At 45.3% G+C, this 26,272-nt stretch overlaps 1 protein-coding gene across 1 annotated transcript in view; it reads left to right on the top strand.

Moving 5' to 3' along the window:
* LOC147086661 (uncharacterized) overlaps positions 1-26,272 on the top strand; it is a 730,919-nt gene that overhangs the window by 418,698 nt on the left and 285,949 nt on the right. The gene's annotated exons all lie outside the window — the stretch shown is intronic.

Here is a 26,272-nt window from a genome sequence, read left to right as displayed (position 1 = left end):
TATACCCCACAACCCTCACTGAAACAATCTGATATACCCCACACCCCTCACTGTAACACTCTGATATACCCCACACCCGTCACTGTAACAATTCACAATTCACAATTCAAATCGCTTTATTGGCATGATAAGTTACATCTTATGTTGCCAAAGCATCAAAATACATTCATGGTTTAGCACATAAACGCAGTTCTATTCATACAGTGTATAAACAGGTATATCCCTGAGTGTATAAATATACATTCGCATTGTTTATATATATTCTTTTCTTAGTTTACTGGTTGTCCCTCTGTTCATGGCAAGCTGTAATGTAGTGTGCCGCCAGTGTTATACAGCTTCTCTCCTCTCCCAGTAGGAATGGGAGTTTTTGGTTGTCATTCAGATTTCTGAAATCAGGGCATATTTGTGAGAATTTTTGGTAGAAATTCTCCCTGATGTCCTGATATTTTCCACAAGCTGTGAGGAAGTGCATCTCTGTCTCCACCACTCCCTGACTGCAGTGAGAGCATATCCTGTCCTCTCTTGGCAGCCTGGTCTGCCTGTGTCTGCCTTTTTCGATCGCTAGGCTATGTTCGCTAAGTCTGTACCTTGTCAAGGTTCTTCTCAGTTTGTTATCCTTTACCATGGTCAGGTAATCAGCTATGTTGTATTGTCTGTTTAGAGCCAAGTAGCAATTGAGTTTGCTTTGGGTTTTTGTTGTTTCTGCCCAATATGTCAGATATTTTTCCTTTTGCTTAGCGACGATTGTGTTGGGTCGAATTCTTTGTGTTACCCTGTCACTGTCCTGGGGCTGGTTATTGTTAGTATTGTTAGTAGTTACTTCACTGAGTCCCAGGACTAGTTGACTGAGGGTATTCTTCTTTATGGTCAGCTCTTGGCATTTCAGGGCGTCGTAGTGATAGCATTGGGGGTTGCTCATTTTTAGGTGATTCCAAAATTTGGTGGCTCTTTTTTGGATAGTGATTATTAATGGATATTGGCCTAGTTCCGCCCTGCATGCATTGTTTACTGTTTTCCTTTGAGTCCGGAGGATACTTTTACAGAATTCTGCATGTAGGATCTCAATTGGGTGTTTGTCCCATTTTGCGAATTCTTGTTGAGTTAGCGGTCCCCATACTTCACTGCCATAGAGTGCAATTGGTTCAATTACTGATTTGAAAATTTTGAGCCAAATGCTAATTGGGATTTCTATTTGGATTGATTTTTTGATGGCATAGAAAGCCCTTCTTGCTTTCTCTTTCAGTTCATTCACAGCCAGTTTGAAGTTTCCCGTAGAACTGATTTTTAAGCCCAAGTATGTGTAGTTAGTGGTTTGTTCAATTTTGGTTGTTCCTACTGTGAAATTTATTTTGGGTCCCTGATGTTTGGATCTTTGCTGGAACACAAGGACTTTGGTTTTTTGGGGATTTATTGTCAGGGCCCAAGTCTGGCAGTATGACTCCAGCAGGTCCAGGTTTTGCTGTAGCCCCTCTTTAGTAGGTGACAGCAGAACCAGGTCGTCTGCATAGAGGAGGAATTTAACCTTGGATTCATATAGGGTGAGGCCGGGTGCTGTAGATTGTTCAAGTAGTTTTGCCAATCCATTTATGTAAATATTAAAGAGTGTCGGTGAGATTGGCGAGCCCTGCGTCACCCCCCGCCCCTGTGGGAAGTATTTTGTTTGTTTGTCTCCAATTTTAACTGCACATTTGTTGTTTGTATACATTGATTTAATTACATCATATGTTTTCCCTCCTACCCCACTTTCGATAAGTTTCAGTAATAAACCGTCATGCCAGATGGAGTCGAAAGCCTTCTGGAAATCTACAAAGCATGCGTAGATTTTGCTTTTGTTATGGTGAACGTGTTTGTCAATTAGGGTCTGTAGGGTGAAGATATGATCGGATGTTCTATAGTTTGGCAGGAATCCAATTTGGCTTTTACTCAAGACATTGTGCTCCTCAAGGAAGTTTATAAGTCTTTTGTTTATGATGCTACAGAATACCTTCCCCAGGTTACTGTTTACACAGATGCCTCGATAGTTGTTTGGGTCGATTTTGTCCCCACTTTTGTATATGGGCGTTATGAGTCCTTTGTTCCAGATATCAGGGAAATAACCGACACTCAGAACCAAGTTGAAGAGTTTTAGGATAGCCAGTTTCATTTTGTTGTCCGTGTGTTTAATCATCTCGTTTAGTATGCCGTCTGTCCCGCAGGCTTTTCCTGGTCGCAGGTCCTTGAGTTTTTCAAGAAGTTCTTTTTCTGTTATTATGGCGTCCAGCGGGTTTTGGTTATCTTTTATGGCCATTTCTAGCTTTTCCAGTTTTTTGCATATTTGGTGTTGCTCTGGTCTTAGTGTGTTTTTCTGGTATAATTTTTCAAAGTGGTTTACCCATGTGTCCCCATTTTGAATGGCCAAATCGTCGTGTTGTTTTTTGTGTAGTGTTTTCAAGTTTTCCCAGAAACAATTCTAATCAATGGATTCCTCCATGGAGCTGAGTGTATTCTTAATATATTGCTCTTTTTTGGTTCTGAGTGTGTTTCTGTATTGTGTTAGTGTCTGACAATAAGTAAGGCGTAGTTCCTCGTTTTCTGGATGTCTGTGTTTTTGGTTTGATATTTTTCTAAGTTTTTTCCTCATGTTATGGCAATCTCGGTCAAACCATTTTTCATAGTTTTTTGTTTTGGGTTTGGTCTTGCGAGCTTTCAAGTTTGCATTTGTTGCCAAATTATCAAAAATATTGTTTAGTTTACTAACTGCCCGGTTTACGCCTTCTTTATTGTGAGTGTATATGTTATCCAGAAAGGTGTCTAAGAGAGCTTGAGTTGATGCATTGCAAATTGTTTTCTGGTATTTTTCCGTGTCGTTTTTGGCCCATCTGTACGATTTTTTGGTGTTGTACAGTTTACTGGGTTGTGTTTCTATGTTGTTTGTTTCTGTCTTTTTGAGGAACATAGTAATTTGACTGTGATCTGACAGTGTTGTTTGTGGTTTGACTGTGAATGCTCTGATATACGCCACACCCCTCACAGTAACACTCTGATAAACCCCACACCCCTCACTGTAACACTCTGATATACCCCACACCCCTCACTGTAACACTCTGATATACCCCACACCCCTCACTGTAACACACTGATACACCCCACACCCCTCACTGTAACACTCTGATATACCCCACACCCCTCACTGTAACACTCTGATATACCCCACACCCCTCACTGTAACACTCTGATATACCCCACACCCCTCACTGTAACACTCTGATACACCCCACACCCCTCACTGTAACACTCTGAAATACCCCACACCCCTCACTGTAACACTCTGATATACCCCACACACCTCACTGAAACAATCTGATATACACCACACCCCTCACTGTAACACACTGATATACCCCACACCCCTCACTGTAACACTCTGATATACCCCACACCCCTCACTGTAACACACTGATATACCCCACACCCCTCACTGTAACACTCTGATATACCCCACACCCCTCACTGTAACACTCTGATATACCCCACACCCCTCACTGTAACACTCTGATACACCCCACACCCCTCACTGTAACACTCTGAAATACCCCACACCCCTCACTGTAACACTCTGATATACCCCACACCACTCACTGTAACACTCTGATACACTCCACAACCCTCACTGTAACACTCTGATATACCCCACACCCCTCACTGTAACACTCTGAAATACCCCACACCCCTCACTGTAACACTCTGATATACCGCACACCCCTCACAGTAACACTCTGAAATACCCCACAACCCTCACTGAAACAATCTGATATACCCCACACCCCTCACTGTAACACTCTGATATACCGCACACCCCTCACTGTAACACTCTGACATACCCCACAACCCTCACTGAAACAATCTGATATACACCACACCCCTCACTGTAACACAATGATATACCCCACACCCCTCACTGTAACACTCTGATATACCCCACACCCCTCACTGTAACACACTAATATACCCCTCACTGTAACACTCTGATAAACCCCACACCCCTCACTGTAACACTCTGCTATACCCCACACCCCTCACTGTAACACTCTGATATACCCCACACCCCTCACTATAACACTCTGATATACCCCACTCCCCTCACTGTAGCACTCTGATATACCCCACACCCCTCACTGTAACACTCTGATATACCCCACACCCCTCACTGTAAAACTCTGATATACCCCACACCCCTCACTGTAACACTCTGATATACCCCACACCCCACACTGTAACACACTGATATACCCCACACCCCTCACTGTAACACTCTGATACACCCCACACCCCTCATCGTAACACTCTGATATACCCCACACCCCTCACTGTAACACTCTGATATACCCCACACCCCTCACTGTAACACTCTGATATACCCCACACCCCTCACTGTAACACTCTGATATACCCCACACCCCGCACTGTAACACACTGATATACCCCACACCCCTCACTGTAACACTCTGATATACCCCACACCCCTCACTGTAACACACTGATATACCCCACACCCCTCACTGTAACACTCTGATGTACCCCACACCCCTCACGGTAACACTCTGATATACCCCACACCCCTCACTGTAACACTTTGATATACCCCACACTCCTCACTGTAACACTCTGATATACCCCACACCCCTCACTTTAACACCCTGATATACCCCACACCCCTCACTGTAACACACTGTAACACACTGATATACCCCACAGCCCTCACTGTAACACACTGATATACCCCACACCCCTCACTGTAACACTCTGATATACCCCACACCCCTCACTGTAACACGCTGATATACCCCACACCCCTCACTGTAACACTCGGATATACCCCACACCCCTCACTGTAACACTCTGATATACCCCACACCCCTCACTGTAACACACTGATACACCCCACACCCCTCACTGTAACACTCTGATATACCCCACACCCCTCAAGGTAACACACTGATATACCCCACACCCCTCACAGTAACACTCAAATATACACCACACCCCTCACTGTGACACTCTGATATACCCCACACCCCTCACTGAAACACTCTGATATACCCCACACCCCTCACTGTAACACTCTGATATACCCGACACCCCTCACTGAAACAATCTGATATACCCCACACCCCTCACTGTAACACATTGATATACCCCACACCACTCACTGTAACACTCTGATACACTCCACAACCCTCACTGTAACACTGATATACCCCACACCCCTCACTGTAACACTCTGATATACCCCACACCCCTCACTGTAAAACTCTGAAATACACCACCCCCCTCACTGTCACAATTCACAATTCACAATTCAAATCGCTTTATTGGCATGATAAGTTACATCTTATGTTGCCAAAGCATCAAAATACATTTATGGTTTAGCACATAAACGCAGTTCTATTCATACAGTGTATAAACAGGTGTATCCCTGAGTGTATAAATATACATTCGCATTGTTTATATATATTCTTTTCTTAGTTTACTGGTTGTCCCTCTGTTCATGGCAAGCTGTAACATAGTGTGCCGCCAGTGTTATACAGCTTCTCTCCTCTCCCAGTAGGTATGGGAGTTTTTGGTTGTCATTCAGATTTCTGAAATCAGGGCATATTTGTGAGAATTTTTGGTAGAAATTCTCCCTGATGCCCTGATATTTTCCGCAGGCTGTGAGGAAGTGCATCTCTGTCTCCACTACTCCCTCACTGCAGTGAGAGCATATCCTGTCTTCTCTTGGTAGCCTGGTCTGCCTGTGTCTGCCTTTTTCGATCGCTAGGCTATGTTCGCTAAGTCTGTACCTTGTCAAGGTTCTTCTCAGTTTGTTATCCTTTACCATGGTCAGGTAATCAGCTATGTTGTATTGTCTGTTTAGGGCCAAGTAGCAATTGAGTTTGCTTTGGGTTTTTGTTGTTTCTGCCCAATATGTCAGATATTTTTCCTTTTGCTTAGCGACGATTGTGTTTGGTCGAATTCTTTGTGTTACCCTGTCACTGTCCTGGTGCTGGTTATTGTTAGTATTGTTAGTAGTTACTTCACTGAGTCCCAGGACTAGTTGACTGAGGGTATTCTTCTTTATGGTCAGCTCTTGGCATTTCAGGGCGTCGTAGTGATAGCATTGGGGATTGCTCATTTGTAGGTGATTCCAAAATTTGGTGGCTCTTTTTTGGATAGTGATTATTAATGGATATTGGCCTAGTTCCGCCCTGCATGCATTGTTTACTGTTTTCCTTTGAGTCCGGAGGATACTTTTACAGAATTCTGCATGTAGGATCTCAATTGGGTGTTTGTCCCATTTTGCAAATTCTTGTTGAGTTAGCGGTCCCCATACTTCACTGCCATAGAGTGCAATTGGTTCAATTACTGATTTGAAAATTTTGAGCCAAATGCTAATTGGGATTTCTATTTGGATTGATTTTTTGATGGCATAGAAAGCCCTTCTTGCTTTCTCTTTCAGTTCATTCACAGCCAGTTTGAAGTTTCCCGTAGAACTGATTTTTAAGCCCAAGTATGTGTAGTTAGTGGTTTGTTCAATTTTGGTTGTTCCTACTGTGAAATTTATTGTGGGTCCCTGATGTTTGGATCTTTGCTGGAACACAAGGACTTTGGTTTTTTGGGGATTTATTGTCAGGGCCCAAGTCTGGCAGTACGACTCCAGCAGGTCCAGGTTTTGCTGTAGCCCCTCTTTAGTAGGTGACAGCAGAACCAGGTCGTCTGCATAGAGGAGGAATTTAACCTTGGATTCATATAGGGTGAGGCCGGGTGCTGTAGATTGTTCAAGTAGCTTTGCCAATCCATTTATGTAAATATTAAAGAGTGTCGGTGTGATTGGCGAGCCCTGCGTCACCCCCCGCCCCTGTGGGAAGTATTTTGTTTGTTTGTCTCCAATTTTAACTGCACATTTGTTGTTTGTATACATTGATTTAATTACATCATATGTTTTCCCTCCTACCCCGCTTTCGATAAATTTCAGGAATAAACCGTCATGCCAGATGGAGTCGAAAGCCTTCTGGAAATCTACAAAGCATGCGTAGGTTTTGCTTTTGTTATGGTGAACGTGTTTGTCAATTAGGGTCTGTAGGGTGAAGATATGGTCGGATGTTCTATAGTTTGGCAGGAATCCAATTTGGCTTTTACTCAAGACATTGTGCTCCTCAAGGAAGTTTATAAGTCTTTTGTTTATGATGCTACAGAATACCTTCCCCAGGTTACTGTTTACACAGATGCCTCGATAGTTGTTTGGGTCGATTTTGTCCCCACTTTTGTATATGGGCGTTATGAGTCCTTTGTTCCAGATATCAGGGAAATATCCGACACTCAGAACCAAGTTGAAGAGTTTTAGGATAGCCAGTTTCATTTTGTTGTCTGTGTGTTTAATCATCTCGTTTAGTATGCCGTCTGTCCCGCAGGCTTTTCCTGGCCGCAGGTCCTTGAGTTTTTCAAGAAGTTCTTTTTCTGTTATTATGGCGTCCAGCGGGTTTTGGTTATCTTTTATGGCCATTTCTAGCTTTTCCAGTTTTTTGCATATTTGGTGTTGCTCTGGTCTTAGTGTGTTTTTCTGGTATAATTTTTCAAAGTGGTTTACCCATGTGTCCCCATTTTGAATGGCCAAATCGTCGTGTTGTTTTTTGTGTAGTGTTTTCAAGTTTTCCCAGAAACAATTGGAATCAATGGATTCCTCCATGGAGCTGAGTGTATTCTTAATATATTGCTCTTTTTTGGTTCTGAGTGTGTTTCTGTATTGTGTTAGTGTCTGACAATAAGTAAGGCGTAGTTCCTCGTTTTCTGGATGTCTGTGTTTTTGGTTTGATATTTTTCTAAGTTTTTTCCTCATGTTATGGCAATCTCGGTCAAACCATTTTTCATAGTTTTTTGTTTTGGGTTTGTTCTTGCGAGCTTTCAAGTTTGCATTTGTTGCCAAATTATCAAAAATATTGTTTAGTTTACTAGCTGCCCGGTTTACGCCTTCTTTATTGTGAGTGTATATGTTATCCAGAAAGGTGTCTAAGAGAGCTTGAGTTGATGCATTGCAAATTGTTTTCTGGTATTTTTCCGTGTCGTTTTTGGCCCATCTGTACGATTTTTTGGTGTTGTACAGTTTACTGGGTTGTGTTTCTATGTTGTTTGTTTCTGTCTTTTTGAGGAACAAAGTAATTTGACTGTGATCTGACAGTGTTGTTTGTGGTTTGACTGTGAATGCTCTGATATACGCCACACCCCTCACAGTAACACTCTGATAAACCCCACACCCCTCACTGTAACACTCTGATATACCCCACACCCCTCACTGTAACACTCTGATATACCCCACACCCCTCACTGTAACACACTGATACACCCCACACCCCTCACTGTAACACTCTGATATACCCCACACCCCTCACTGTAACACTCTGATATACCCCACACCCCTCACTGTAACACTCTGATATACCCCACACCCCTCACTGTAACACTCTGATACACCCCACACCCCTCACTGTAACACTCTGAAATACCCCACACCCCTCACTGTAACACTCTGATATACCCCACACACCTCACTGAAACAATCTGATATACACCACACCCCTCACTGTAACACTCTGATATACCCCACACCCCTCACTGTAACACACTGATATACCCCACACCCCTCACTGTAACACTCTGATATACCCCACACCCCTCACTGTAACACTCTGATATACCCCACACCCCTCACTGTAACACTCTGATATACCCCACACCCCTCACTGTAACACTCTGATACACCCCACACCCCTCACTGTAACACTCTGATATACTCCACACCCCTCACTGTAACACACTGATATACCCCACACCCCTCACTGTAACATTCTGATATACCCCACACCCCTCATTGTAACACTCTGATATACCCCACACCCCTCACTGTAACACTCTGATATACCCCACACCCCTCACTGTAACACTCTAATACACCCCACACCCCTCACTGTAACACTCTGATATACCCCACACCCCTCACTGTAACACACTGATACACCCCACACCCCTCACTGTAACACTCTGATATACCCCACACCCCTCACTGTAACACTCTGATATACCCCACACCCCTCACTGTAACACTCTGATATACCCCACACCCCTCACTGTAACACTCTGATACACCCCACACCCCTCACTGTAACACTCTGAAATACCCCACACCCCTCACTGTAACACTCTGATATACCCCACACACCTCACTGAAACAATCTGATATACACCACACCCCTCACTGTAACACTCTGATATACCCCACACCCCTCACTGTAACACACTGATATACCCACACCCCTCACTGTAACACTCTGATATACCCCACACCCCTCACTGTAACACTCTGATATACCCCACACCCCTCACTGTAACACTCTGATATACCCCACACCCCTCACTGTAACACTCTGATACACCCCACACCCCTCACTGTAACACTCTGATATACTCCACACCCCTCACTGTAACACACTGATATACCCCACACCCCTCACTGTAACATTCTGATATACCCCACACCCCTCATTGTAACACTCTGATATACCCCACACCCCTCACTGTAACACTCTGATATACCCCACACCCCTCACTGTAACACTCTAATACACCCCACACCCCTCACTGTAACACTCTGAAATACCCCACACCCCTCACTGTAACACTCTGATATACTCCACACCCCTCACTGTAACACACTGATATACCCCACACCCCTCACTGTAACATTCTGATATACCCCACACCCCTCATTGTAACACTCTGATATACCCCACACCCCTCACTGTAACACTCTGATATACCCCACACCCCTCACTGTAACACTCTGATACACCCCACACCCCTCACTGTAACACTCTGAAATACCCCACACAATACAATACAATACAATACAAATCGCTTTATTGGCATGATAAGGTACATCTTATGTTGCCAAAGCATCAAAATACATTTATGGTTGAACACATAAACGCGGTTCCATTCATACAGTGTATAAACAGGTATATCCCTGAGTTTATAAATATATTTTCGCCTTGTTTATATATACTCTTGTCTTAGTTTACTGGTTGTCCCTCTGTTCATGGCAAGCTGTAACATAGTGTGCCGCCAGTGTTACACAGCTTCTCTCCTCCCCCAGTAGGAATGGGAGTTTTTGGTTGTCAGTCAGATTTCTGAATTCAGGGCATATTTGTGAGAATTTTTGATAGAAATTCTCTCTGATGCCCTGATATTTTCCACAGGCTGTGAGGAAGTGCATCTCTCTCTCAACTACTCCCTGACTGCAGTGAGAGCATATCCTGTCTTCTCTTGGCAGCCTGGTCTGCCTGTGTCTGCCTTTTTCGATCGCTAGGCTATGTTCGCTAAGTCTGTACCTTGTCAAGGTTCTTCTCAGTTTGTTATCCTTTACCATGGTCAGGTAATCAGCTATGTTGTATTGTCTGTTTAGGGCCAAGTAGCAATTGAGTTTGCTTTGGGTTTTTGTTGTTTCTGCCCAATATGACAGATATTTTTCCTTTTGCTTAGCGACGATTGTGTTGGGTCGAATTCTTTGTGTTACCCTGTCACTGTCCTGGGGCTGGTTATTGTTAGTATTGTTATTAGTTACTTTATTGAGTCCCAGGACTAGTTGACTGAGGGTATTCTTCTTTATGGTCAGCTCTTGGCATTTCAGGGCGTCGTAGTGATAGCATTGGGGGTTGCTCATTTGTAGGTGATTCCAAAATTTGGTGGCTCTTTTTTGGATAGTGATTATTAATGGGTATTGGCCTAGTTCCGCCCTGCATGCGTTGTTTACTGTTTTCCTTTGAGTCCGGAGGATACTTTTACAGAATTCCGCATGTAGGATCTCAATTGGGTGTTTGTCCCATTTTGCAAAATCTTGTTGTGTTAGTGGTCCCCAGACCTCAATGCCATAGAGTGCAATTGGTTCAATTACTGATTTGAAAATTTTGAGCCAAATGCTAATTGGGATTTCTATTTGGATTGATTTTTTGATGGCATAGAAAGCCCTTCTTGCTTTCTCTTTCAGTTCATTCACAGCCAGTTTGAAGTTTCCCGTAGAACTGATTTTTAAGCCCAAGTATGTGTAGTGAGTGGTTTGTTCAATTTTGGTTGTTCCTACTGTGAAATTTATTGTGGGTCCATGTTGTTTGGATCTTTGCTGGAACACAAGGACTTTGGTTTTTTGGGGATTTATTGTCAGGGCCCAAGTCTGGCAGTACGACTCCAGCAGGTCCAGGTTCTGCTGTAGACCCTCCTTAGTTGGTGACAGCAGAACCAGGTCGTCGGCATAGAGGAGGAATTTAACCTTGGATTCATATAGGGTGAGGCCGGGTGCTGTAGATTGTTCAAGTAGTTTTGCCAATCCATTAATGTAAATATTAAAGAGTGTCGGTGAGATTGGCGAGCCCTGCGTCACCCCCCGCCCCTGTGGGAAGTATTTTGTTTGTTTGTCTCCAATTTTAACTGCACATTTATTGTTTGTATACATTGATTTAATTACATCATATGTTTTACCTCCTACCCCGCTTTCGATAAGTTTCAGGAATAAACCGTCATGCCAGATGGAGTCGAAAGCCTTCTGGAAATCTACAAAGCATGCGTAGATTTTGCTTTTGTTATGGTGAACGTGTTTGTCAATTAGGGTCTGTAGGGTGAAGATATGATCGGATGTTCTATAGTTTGGCAGGAATCCAATTTGGCTTTTACTCAAGACATTGTGCTCTTCAAGGAAGTTTATAAGTCTTTTGTTTATGATGCTACAGAATACCTTCCCCAGGTTACTGTTTACACAGATGCCTCGATAGTTGTTTGGGTCGATTTTGTCCCCACTTTTGTATATGGGTGTTATGAGTCCTTTGTTCCAGATGTCAGGGAAATAACCGACACTCAGAACCAAGTTGAAGAGTTTTAGGATAACCAGTTTCAGTTTGTCGTCTGCGTGTTTAATCATCTCGTTTAGTATGCCGTCTGTCCCGCAAGCTTTTCCTGGTCGCAGGTCCTTGAGTTTTTCAAGAAGTTCTTTTTCTGTTATTATGGCGTCTAGCGGGTTTTGGTTATCTTTTATGGCCATTTCAAGCTTTTCAAGTTTTTTGCGTATTTGGTGTTGCTCTGGTCCTAGTGTGTTTTTCTGGTATAATTTTTCAAAGTGGTTTACCCATGTGTCCCCATTTTGAATGGACAAATCGTCGTGTTGTTTTTTGTGTAGTGTTTTCAAGTTGTCCCAGAAACAATTCGACTCAATGGATTCCTCCATGGAGCTGAGTGTATTCTTAATAAATTGCTCTTTTTTGGTCCTGAGTGTGTTTCTGTGTTGTGTTAGCGTCTGACAATAAGTAAGGCGTAATTCCTCGTTTTCTGGATGTCTCTGTTTTTGGTTTGATAGTTTTCTAAGTTTTTTCCTCATGTTATGGCAATCATGGTCAAACCATTACCCCTCACTGTAACACTCTGATATACCCCACACACCTCACTGAAACAATCTGATATACACCACACCTCTCACTGTAACACACTGATATACCCCACACCCCTCACTGTAACACTCTGATATACCCCACACCCCTCACTGTAACACACTAATATACCCCACACCCCTCACTGTAACATTCTGATATACCCCACACCCCTCACTGTAACACTCTGATATACCCCACATCCCACACTGTAACACTCTGATATACCCCACACCCCTCACTGTAACACTCTGATATACCCCACACCCCTCAATGTAACACTCTGATATACCCCACACCCCTCACTGTAACACTTTGATATACCCCACACTCCTCACTGTAACACTCTGATATACCACACACCCCTCTCTGTAACACTCTGATATACCCCACACCCCTCACTGTAACACTCTGATATACCCCACACCCCGCACTGTTACGCACTGATATACCCCACACCCCTCACTGTAACACTCTGATAAACCCCACACCCCTCACCGTAACACTCTGATATACCCCACACCCCTCACTGTAACACTCTGATATACCCCACACCCCTCACTCTAACACTCTGATATACCCCACACCCCTCACTGTAACACTCTGATATACACGACACCCCGCACTGTAACACACCGATATACCGCACACCCCTCACTGCAACAATCTGATATACCCCACACCCCTCACTGTAACACTCTGATATACCCCACAGCCCTCACTGTAACACTCTGATATAACCCACACCCCTCACATTAACACTCTGATATACCCCACACCCCTCACTGTAAAACTCTGATATACCCCACACCCCTCACTGTAACACTCTGATATACCCCACACCACTCACTGTAACACTCTGATACACTCCACAACCCTCACTGTAACACTGATATACCCCACACCCCTCACTGTAACACTCGGATATACCCCACACCCCTCACTGTAACACTCTGATATACACCACATCCCTCACTGTAACACTCTAATATAAGCCACACCCCTCACTGTAACACTCTGACATACCCCACACCCCTCACTGTAACACTCTGATATACCCCACACCCCTCACTGTAACACTCTGATATACCCCACACCCCTCACTGTAACACTCCGATATACCCCACACCACTCACTGTAACACTCTGATACACTCCACAACCCTCACTGTAACACTGATATACCCCACACTCCTCACTGTAACACTCTGATATACCCCACACCCCTCACTGTAACACTCTGATATACCCCACACCCCTCACTGAAACAATCTGATATACCCCACAACCCTCACTGTAACACTCTGATATACCCCACACCCCTCACTGTAACACTCTGATATACCCCACACCCCTCACTGTAACACTCTGATATACCCCACACCCCTCACTGTAACACACTGATATACCCCCACCCCTCACTGTAACACTCTGATATAGCCCACACCCCTCACTGTAACACTCTGATATACCCCACACACCTCACTGAAACAATCTGATATACACCACACCCCTCACTGTAACACACTGATATACCCCACACCCCTCACTGTAACACTCTGATATACCCCACACCACTCACTGTAACACTCTGATACACTCCACAACCCTCACTGTAACACTCTGATATACCCCACACCCCTCACTGTAACACTCTGAAATACACCACACCCCTCACTATAACACTCTGATATACCCCACACCCCTCACAGTAACACTCTGAAATACCCCACACCCCTCACTGTAACACTCTGACATACCCCACAACCCTCACTGAAACAATCTGATATACACCACACCCCTCACTGTAACACACTGATATACCCCACACCCCTCACTGTAACACTCTGATATACCCCACACCACTCACTGTAACACTCTGATACATTCCACATCCCTCACTGTAACACTCTGATATACCCCACACCCCTCACTGTAACACTCTGAAATACCCCACACCCCTCACTGTAAAACTCTGATATACCCCACACCCCTCACTGTAACACTCTGATATACCCCACACCCCTCACTGTAACACTCTGACATACCCCACAACCCTCACTGAAACAATCTGATATACACCACACCCCTCACTGTAACACAATGATATACCCCACACCCCTCACTGTAACACTCTGATATACCCCACACCCCTCACTGTAACACACTAATATACCCCTCACTGTAACACTCTGATATACCCCACACCCCTCACTGTAACACTCTGATATACCCCACACCCCTCACTGTAACACTCTGATATACCCCACACCCCTCACTGTAGCACTCTGATATACCACACACCCCTCACTGTAAAACTCTGATATACCCCACACCCCTCACTGTAACACTCTGATATACCCCACACCCCACACTGTAACACACTGATATACCCCACACCCCTCACTGTAACACTCTGATACAACCCACACCCCTCACCGTAACACTCTGATATACCCCACACCCCTCACTGTAACACTCTGATATACCCCACACCCCTCACTGTAACACTCTGATATACCCCACACCCCTCACTGTAACACACTGATATACCACACAGCCCCCACTGTAACACACTGATATACCCCACACCCCTCACTGTAACACTCTGATATACCCCACACCCCTCACTGTAACACGCTGATATACCCCACACCCCTCACTGTAACACTCGGATATACCCCACACCCCTCACTGTAACACTCTGATATACCCCACACCCCTCACTGTAACACACTGATACACCCCACAGCCCTCACTGTAACACTCTGATATACCCCACACCCCTCAAGGTAACACACTGATATACCCCACACCCCTCACAGTAACACTCAAATATACACCACACCCCTCACTGTGACACTCTGATATAACCCACACCCCTCACTGTAACACATTGATATACCCCACACCCCTCACTGAAACACTCTGATATACCCCACACCCCTCACTGTAACACTCTGATATACCCGACACCCCTCACTGAAACAATCTGATATACCCCACACCCCTCACTGTAACACACTGATATACCCCACACCACTCACTGTAACACTCTGATACACTCCACAACCCTCACTGTAACACTGATATACCCCACACCCCTCACTGTAACACTCTGATATACCCCACACCCCTCACTGTAAAACTCTGAAATACACCACACCCCTCACTGTCACAATTCACAATTCACAATTCAAATCGCTTTATTGGCATGATAAGTTACATCTTATGTTGCCAAAGCATCAAAATACATTTATGGTTTAGCACATAAACGCAGTTCTATTCATACAGTGTATAAACAGGTGTATCCCTGAGTGTATAAATATACATTCGCATTGTTTATATATATTCTTTTCTTAGTTTACTGGTTGTCCCTCTGTTCATGGCAAGCTGTAACATAGTGTGCCGCCAGTGTTATACAGCTTCTCTCCTCTCCCAGTAGGTATGGGAGTTTTTGGTTGTCATTCAGATTTCTGAAATCAGGGCATATTTGTGAGAATTTTTGGTAGAAATTCTCCCTGATGCCCTGATATTTTCCGCAGGCTGTGAGGAAGTGCATCTCTGTCTCCACTACTCCCTGACTGCAGTGAGAGCATATCCTGTCTTCTCTTGGTAGCCTGGTCTGCCTGTGTCTGCCTTTTTCGATCGCTAGGCTATGTTCGCTAAGTCTGTACCTTGTCAAGGTTCTTCTCAGTTTGTTATCCTTTACCATGGTCAGGTAATCAGCTATGTTGTATTGTCTGTTTAGGGCCAAGTAGCAATTGAGTTTGCTTTGGGTTTTTGTTGTTTCTGCCCAATATGTCAGATATTTTTCCTTTTGCTTAGCGACGATTGTGTTGGGTCGAATTCTTTGTGTTACCCTGTCACTGTCCTGGTGCTGGTTATTGTTAGTATTGTTAGTAGTTACTTCACTGAGTCCCAGGACTAGTTGACTGAGGGTATTCTTCTTTATGGTCAGTTCTTGGCATTTCAGGGCGTCGTAGTGATAGCATTGGGGATTGCTCATTTGTAGGTGATTCCAAAATTTGGTGGCTCTTTTTTGGACAGTGATTATTAATGGATATTGGCCTAGTTCCGCCCTGCATGCATTGTTTACTGTTTTCCTTTGAGTCCGGAGGATACTTTTACAGAATTCTGCATGTAGGATCTCAATTGGGTGTTTGTCCCATTTTGCAAATTCTTGTTGAGTTAGCGGTCCCCATACTTCACTGCCATAGAGTGCAATTGGTTCAATTACTGATTTGAAAATTTTGAGCCTAATGCTAATTGGGATTTCTATTTGGATTGATTTTTTGATGGCATAGAAAGCCCTTCTTGCTTTCTCTTTCAGTTCATTCACAGCCAGTTTGAAGTTTCCCGTAGAACTGATTTTTAAGCCCAAGTATGTGTAGTTAGTGGTTTGTTCAATTTTGGTTGTTCCTGCTGTGAAATTTATTTTGGGTCCCTGATGTTTGGATCTTTGCTGGAACACAAGGACTTTGGTTTTTTGGGGATTTATTGTCAGGGCCCAAGTCTGGCAGTATGACTCCAGCAGGTCCAGGTTTTGCTGTAGCCCCTCTTTAGTAGGTGACAGCAGAACCAGGTCGTCTGCATAGAGGAGGAATTTAACCTTGGATTCATATAGGGTGAGGCCGGGTGCTGTAGATTGTTCAAGTAGCTTTGCCAATCCATTTATGTAAATATTAAAGAGTGTCGGTGAGATTGGCGAGCCCTGCATCACCCCCCGCCCCTGTGGGAAGTATTTTGTTTGTTTGTCTCCAATTTTAACTGCACATTTGTTGTTTGTATACATTGATTTAATTACATCATATGTTTTCCCTCCTACCCCGCTTTCGATAAGTTTCAGGAATAAACCGTCATGCCAGATGGAGTCGAAAGCCTTCTGGAAATCTACAAAGCATGCGTAGGTTTTGCTTTTGTTATGGTGAACGTGTTTGTCAATTAGGGTCTGTAGGGTGAAGATATGGTCGGATGTTCTATAGTTTGGCAGGAATCCAATTTGGCTTTTACTCAAGACATTGTGCTCCTCAAGGAAGTTTATAAGTCTTTTGTTTATGATGCTACAGAATACCTTCCCCAGGTTACTGTTTACACAGATGCCTCGATAGTTGTTTGGGTCGATTTTGTCCCCACTTTTGTATATGGGCGTTATGAGTCCTTTGTTCCAGATATCAGGGAAATAACCGACACTCAGAACCAAGTTGAAGAGTTTTAGGATAGCCAGTTTCATTTTGTTGTTTGTGTGTTTAATCATCTCGTTTAGTATGCCGTCTGTCCCGCAGGCTTTTCCTGGCCGCAGGTCCTTGAGTTTTTCAAGAAGTTCTTTTTCTGTTATTATGGCGTCCAGCGGGTTTTGGTTATCTTTTATGGCCATTTCTAGCTTTTCCAGTTTTTTGCATATTTGGTGTTGCTCTGGTCTTAGTGTGTTTTTCTGGTATAATTTTTCAAAGTGGTTTACCCATGTGTCCCCATTTTGAATGGCCAAATCGTCGTGTTGTTTTTTGTGTAGTGTTTTCAAGTTTTCCCAGAAACAATTGGAATCAATGGATTCCTCCATGGAGCTGAGTGTATTCTTAATATATTGCTCTTTTTTGGTTCTGAGTGTGTTTCTGTATTGTGTTAGTGTCTGACAATAAGTAAGGCGTAGTTCCTCGTTTTCTGGATGTCTGTGTTTATGGTTTGATATTTTTCTAAGTTTTTTCCTCATGTTATGGCAATCTCGGTCAAACCATTTTTCATAGTTTTTTGTTTTGGGTTTGTTCTTGTGAGCTTTCAAGTTTGCATTTGTTGCCAAATTATCAAAAATATTGTTTAGTTTACTAACTGCCCGGTTTACGCCTTCTTTATTGTGAGTGTATATGTTATCCAGAAAGGTGTCTAAGAGAGCTTGAGTTGATGCATTGCTAATTGTTTTCTGGTATTTTTCCGTGTCGTTTTTGGCCCATCTGTACGATTTTTTGGTGTTGTACAGTTTACTGGGTTGTGTTTCTATGTTGTTTGTTTCTGTCTTTTTGAGGAACATAGTAATTTGATTGTGATCTGATAGTGTTGTTTGTGGTTTGACTGTGAATGCTCTGAAAGAGGATGGGTCTAAGTCTGTAATCATATAGTCTACTGTGCTGCAGCCAAGAGGTGAGCAATAGGTCGATCTTCCTAGGAGGTCTCCTATGAACCTACCATTGACAATGTACAGACCCAGGTTTCGACAGAGCTGTAGTAGCTGTTTTCCGTTGGTATTTGACTGCTTGTCGCAGTTATGCCTGTATGGAACACTCTGATACACCCAACACCCCTCACTGTAACACTCTGATATACACCACACCCCTCACTGTAACACTCTGATATAACCCACACCCCTCACTGTAACACTCTGATATACCTCACACCCCTCACTGTAACACTCTGATATACCCCACACCCCTCACTGTAACACTCGGATATAGCCCACACCCTTCACTGTAACACTCTGATATACCCCACACCCCTCACTGTAACACAATGATATACCCCACACCCCTCACTGTAACACTCTGATATACCCCACACCCCTCAAGGTAACACTCTGATATACCCCACACCCCTCACTGTAACACTCAAATATACAGCACACCCCTCACTGTGACACTCTGATATAACGCACACCCCTCACTGTAACACATTGATATACCCCACACCCCTCACTGAAACACTCTGATACACTCCACAACACTCACTGTAACACTGATATACCCCACACCCCTCACTGTAACACTCTGATATACCCCTCACCCCTCACTGTAACACTCTGATATACACCACACCCCTCACTGTAACACTCTGATATAACCCACACCCCTCACTGTAACACTCTGATATACCCCACACCCCTCACTGTAACACTCTGTTATACCCCACACCCCTCACTGTAACACTCTGATATACCCCAAACCACTCACTGTAACACTCTGATACACTCCACAACCCTCACTGTAACACTGATATACCCCACACCCCTCACTGTAACACTCTGATATACCCCACACCCCTCACTGTAACACTCTGATATACCCCACACCCCTCACTGAAACAATCTGATATACCCCACACCCCTCACTGTAACACTCTGATATACCCCACACCCCTCACTGTAACACTCTGATATACGCCACATCCCTCACTGTAACACTCTGATAAACCCCACACCCCTCACTGTAACACTCTGATATACCCCACACCCCTCACTGTAACACTCTGATATACCCCACACCCCTCACTGTAACACACTGATATACCCCACACCCCTCACTGTAACACTCTGATATACCCCACACCCTTCACTGTAACACTCTGATATACCCCACACCCCTCACTGTAACACTCTGATATACACCAAACCCCTCACTGTAACACTCTGATACACCCCACAACCCTCACTGTAACACTCTGAAACACCCCACACCCCTCACTGTCACACTCTGATATATCCCACACACCTCACTGAAACAATCTGATATACACCACACCCCTCACTGTAACACATTGATATACGCCACACCCCTCACTGTAACACTCTGATATACCCCACACCCCTCACAGTAACACACTGATATACCCCACACCCCTCACTGTAACACTCTGATATACCCCACACCCCTCACTGTAACACTCTGATATACCCCACACCCCTCACTGTAACACTCTGATATACCCCACACCCCTCACTGTAACACTCTGATATACCCCACACCCCTCACTGTAATACTCTGATATACCCCACACCCCGCACTGTAAAACACTGATATGCCCCACACCCCTCAGTGTAACACTCTGATATGCCCCACACCCCTCACTGTAACACTCTGATACACTCCACACCCCTCACTGAAACAATCTGAAATACCCCACATCCCGCACTGTAACACACTGATATACCCCTCACCCCTCACTGTAACACTCTGATATAGCCCACACCACTCACTGAAACAATCTGATATACCCCACACCCCTCACTGTAACACACTGATATACCCCACACCCCTCACTGTAACACTCTGATATACCCCACACCCCTCACTATAACACATTGATATACCCTACACCCCTCACTGTAACACTCTGATATACCCCACAACCCTCATTGTAACACTCTGATATACCCCACAACCCTCACTGTAACACTCTGATATACACCACACCAATCACTGTAACACTCTGATATACCTCACACCCCTCACGGTAACACTCTGATATACCCCACACCCCTCACTGTAGCACATTGATATACCCCACACCCCTCACTGTAACACTCTAATATCCCCCACACCCCTCACTGTAACACTCTGATATACCCCACACCCCTCACTGTAACACTCTGATATACCCCACACCCCTCACTGTAACACTCTGATATACCCCACACCCCGTACTGTAACACACTCTTATACCCCACACCCCTCACTGTAACACTCTGACACACCCCACACCCCTCACCGTAACACACTGATATATCCCACACCCCTCACTGTAACACACTGATAGACCCCACACCCCTCACTGTAACACTCTGATATACCCCACACCCCTCACTGTAACAAGCTGTTATACGCCACACCCCTCACTGTAACACACTGATATACCCCACACCCCTCACTGTAACACTCGGATATACCCCCACCCCTCACTGTAACACTCTGATATACCCCACACCCCTCACTGTAACACTCTGATATACCCCACACCCCTCACTGTAACACACTGATATGCCCCACACCCCTCACTGTAACACTCTGATATACCCCACACCCCTCAAGGTAACACTCTGATATACCCCACACCCCTCACTGTAACACTCAAATATACACCACACCCCTCACTGTGACACTCTGATATAACCCACACCCCTCTCTTTAACACATTGATATACCCCACACCCCTCACTGAAACACTCTGATATACCCCACACCCCTCAATGTACCACACTGATATACCCCACACCCCTCACTGAAACAATCTGATATACCCCACACCCCTCGCTGTAACACAATGATATACCCCACACCCCTCACTGTAACACTCTGATATACCCCACACCCCTCACTTTAACACACAAATATACCCCTCACTGTTACACTCTGATATACCCCACACCCCTCACTGTAACACTCTGATATACCCCACACCCCGCACTGTAACACACTGATATACCCCACACCCCTCACTGTAACACTCTGATACACCCCACCCCCCTCACCGTAACACTCTGATATACCCCACAGCCCTCACCGTAACACTCTGATATACTCCACACCCCTCACTGTAACACTCTGATATACCCCACACCCCTCACTGTAAAACTCTGATATACCCCACACCCCTCACTGTAACACTGATATACCCCACACCCCTCACTGTAACACTGATATACCCCACACCCCTCACTGTAACACTGATATACCCCACACCACGCACTGTAACACTCTGATATACCCCACACCCCTCACTGTAACACTCTGATATACCCCACACCCCTCACTGTAACACTCTGATATACCCCACACCCCTCACTGTAACACACTGATATACCCCACACCCCTCACTGTAACACTCTGATATAACCCACACCCCTCACTGTAACACTCTGATATACCCCACACCCCTCACTGTAACACACTGATATACCCCACACCCCTCACTGTAACACTCTGATATACCCCACACCCCTCACGGTAACACTCTGATATACCCCACACCCCTCACTGTAACACATTGATATACCCCACACCCCTCACTGTAACACTCTGATATACCCCACACCCCTCACTGTAACACCCTGATATACCCCACACCACTCACTGTAACACACTGATATACCCCACACCCCTCACTGTAACACACTGGTATACCCCACAGCCCTCACTGTAACACACTGATATACCCCACACCCCTCACTGTAACACTCTGATATACCCCACACCCCTCACTGTAACACGCTGATATACACCACACCCCTCACTATAACACACTGATATACCCCACACCCCTCACGGTAACACTCGGATATACCCCACACCCCTCACTGTAACACTCTGATATACCTCACACCCCTCACTGTAACACACTGATATACCCCGCACCCCTCACTGTAACACTCTGATATACCCCACACCCCTCACTGTAACACTCTGATATACCCCACACCCCTCACTGTAACACTCTGATAAACCCCACACCCCTCACTGAAACAATCTGATATACCGCACACCCCTCACTGTAACACAATGATATACCCCACACCCCTCACTGTAACACTCTGATATACCCCACACCCCTCACTGTTACACTCTGATATACCCCACACCCCTCACTGTAACACTCTGATATACCCCACACCCCTCACTGTAACACTCTGATACACCCCACACCCCTCACTGTAACACTCTGAAACACCCCACACCCCTCACTGTAACACTCTGATATACCCCACACACCTCACTGAAACAATCTGATATACACCACACCCCTCACTGTAACACAATGATATACCCCACACCCCTCACTGTAACACTCTGATATACCCCACACCCCTCACAGTAACACACTGATGTACCCCACACCCCTCACTGTAACACTCTGATATACCCCACACCCCTCACTGTAACACTCTGATATACCCCACACCCCTCACTGTAACACTCTGATATACCCCACACCCCTCACTGTAACACTCTGATATACCCCACACCCCTCACTGTAACACTCTGATATACCCCACACCCCTCACTGTAACACTCTGATATACCCCACACCCCGCACTATAAAACACTGATATGCCCCACACCCCTCAGTGTAACACTCTGATATACCCCACACCCCTCACTGTAACACTCTGATATACCCCACACCCCTCACTGAAACAATCTGATATACCCCACACCCCGCACTGTAACACACTGATATACCCCTCACCCCTCACTGCAACACTCTGATATAGCCCACACCCCTCACTGAAACAATCTGATAAAACCCACACCCCTCACTGTAACACTCTGATATACCCCACACCCCTCACTGTAACACTCTGATATACCCCACACCCCTCACTATAACACTCTGATACACTCCACACCCCTCACTGAAACAATCTGATATACCCCACACCCCGCACTGTAACACACTGATATACCCCTCACCCCTCACTGTAACACTCTGATATAGCCCACACCACCCACTGAAACAATCTGATATACCCCACACCCCTCACTGTAACACACTGATATACCCCACACCCCTCACTGTAACACTCTGATATACCCCACACCCCTCACTATAACACATTGATATACCCCACACTCCTCACTGTAACACTCTGATATACCCCACACCCCTCACTGTAACACTCTGATATACCCCACACCCCTCACTGAAACACTCTGATATACTCCACATCCCTCACTGTAACACTCTGATATACCCCACACCCCTCACTGTAACACTCTGATATACCCCACACCCCTCAAGGTAACACTCTGATATACCCCACACCCCTCACTGTAACACACTGATATGCCCCACACCCCTCACTGTAACACTCTGATATACCCCACACCCCTCAAGGTAACACTCTGATATACCCCACACCCCTCACTGTAACACTCAAATATACACCACACCCCTCACTGTGACACTCTGATATAACCCACACCCCTCTCTTTAACACATTGATATACCCCACACCCCTCACTGAAACACTCTGATATACCCCACACCCCTCACTGTACCACACTGATATACCCCACACCCCTCACTGAAACAATCTGATATACCCCACACCCCTCGCTGTAACACAATGATATACACGACACCCCTCACTGTAACACTCTGATATACCCCACACCCCTCACTTTAACACACAAATATACCCCTCACTGTTACACTCTGATATACCCCACACCCCTCACTGTAACACTCTGATATACCCCACACCCCGCACTGTAACACACTGATATACCCCACACCCCTCACTGTAACACTCTGATACACCCCACCCCCCTCACCGTAACACTCTGATATACCCCACAGCCCTCACCGTAACACTCTGATATACCCCACACCCCTCACTGTAACACTCTGATATACCCCACACCCCTCACTGTAAAACTCTGATATACCCCACACCCCTCACTGTAACACTGATATACCCCACACCCCTCACTGTAACACTGATATACCCCACACCCCTCACTGTAACACTGATATACCCCACACCACGCACTGTAACACTCTGATATACCCCACACCCCTCACTGTAACACTCTGATATACCCCACACCCCTCACTGTAACACTCTGATATACCCCACACCCCTCACTGTAACACACTGATATACCCCACACCCCTCACTGTAACACTCTGATATAACCCACACCCCTCACTGTAACACTCTGATATACCCCACACCCCTCACTGTAACACACTGATATACCCCACACCCCTCACTGTAACACTCTGATATACCCCACACCCCTCACGGTAACACTCTGATATACCCCACACCCCTCACTGTAACACATTGATATACGCCACACCCCTCACTGTAACACTCTGATATACCCCACACCCCTCACTGTAACACCCTGATATACCCCACACCACTCACTGTAACACACTGATATACCCCACACCCCTCACTGTAACACACTGGTATACCCCACAGCCCTCACTGTAACACACTGATATACCCCACACCCCTCACTGTAACACTCTGATATACCCCACACCCCTCACTGTAACACGCTGATATACCCCACACCCCTCACTATAACACACTGATATACCCCACACCCCTCATTGTAACACTCGGATATACCCCACACCCCTCACTGTAACACTCTGATATACCTCACACCCCTCACTGTAACACACTGATATACCCCACACCCCTCACTGTAACACTCTGATAAACCCCACACCCCTCACTGAAACAATCTGATATACCGCACACCCCTCACTGTAACACAATGATATACCCCACACCCCTCACTGTAACACTCTGATATACCCCACACCCCTCACTGTTACACTCTGATATACCCCACACCCCTCACTGTAACACTCTGATATACCCCACACCCCTCACTGTAACACTCTGATACACCCCACACCCCTCACTGTAACACTCTGAAACACCCCACACCCCTCACTGTAACACTCTGATATACCCCACACACCTCACTGAAACAATCTGATATACACCACACCCCTCACTGTAACACAATGATATACCCCACACCCCTCACTGTAACACTCTGATATACCCCACACCCCTCACAGTAACACACTGATGTACCCCACACCCCTCACTGTAACACTCTGATATACCCCACACCCCTCACTGTAACACTCTGATATACCCCACACCCCTCACTGTAACACTCTGATATACCCCACACCCCTCACTGTAACACTCTGATATACCCCACACCCCTCACTGTAACACTCTGATATACCCCACACCCCTCACTGTAACACTCTGATATACCCCACACCCCTCACTGTAATACTCTGATATACCCCACACCCCGCACTATAAAACACTGATATGCCCCACACCCCTCAGTGTAACACTCTGATATACCCCACACCCCTCACTGTAACACTCTGATATACCCCACACCCCTCACTGAAACAATCTGATATACCCCACACCCTGCACTGTAACACACTGATATACCCCTCACCCCTCACTGCAACACTCTGATATAGCCCACACCCCTCACTGAAACAATCTGATAAAACCCACACCCCTCACTGTAA

The sequence above is a fragment of the Somniosus microcephalus genome, unplaced genomic scaffold (genome assembly GCF_052327205.1).
Source record: "Somniosus microcephalus isolate GS21.2 unplaced genomic scaffold, FLI_Smic_1.0 unresolved_chr7, whole genome shotgun sequence".
Taxonomy (NCBI): Eukaryota; Metazoa; Chordata; class Chondrichthyes; order Squaliformes; family Somniosidae; genus Somniosus; species Somniosus microcephalus.
This window is presented reverse-complemented; position numbering and strand designations above follow the sequence as displayed.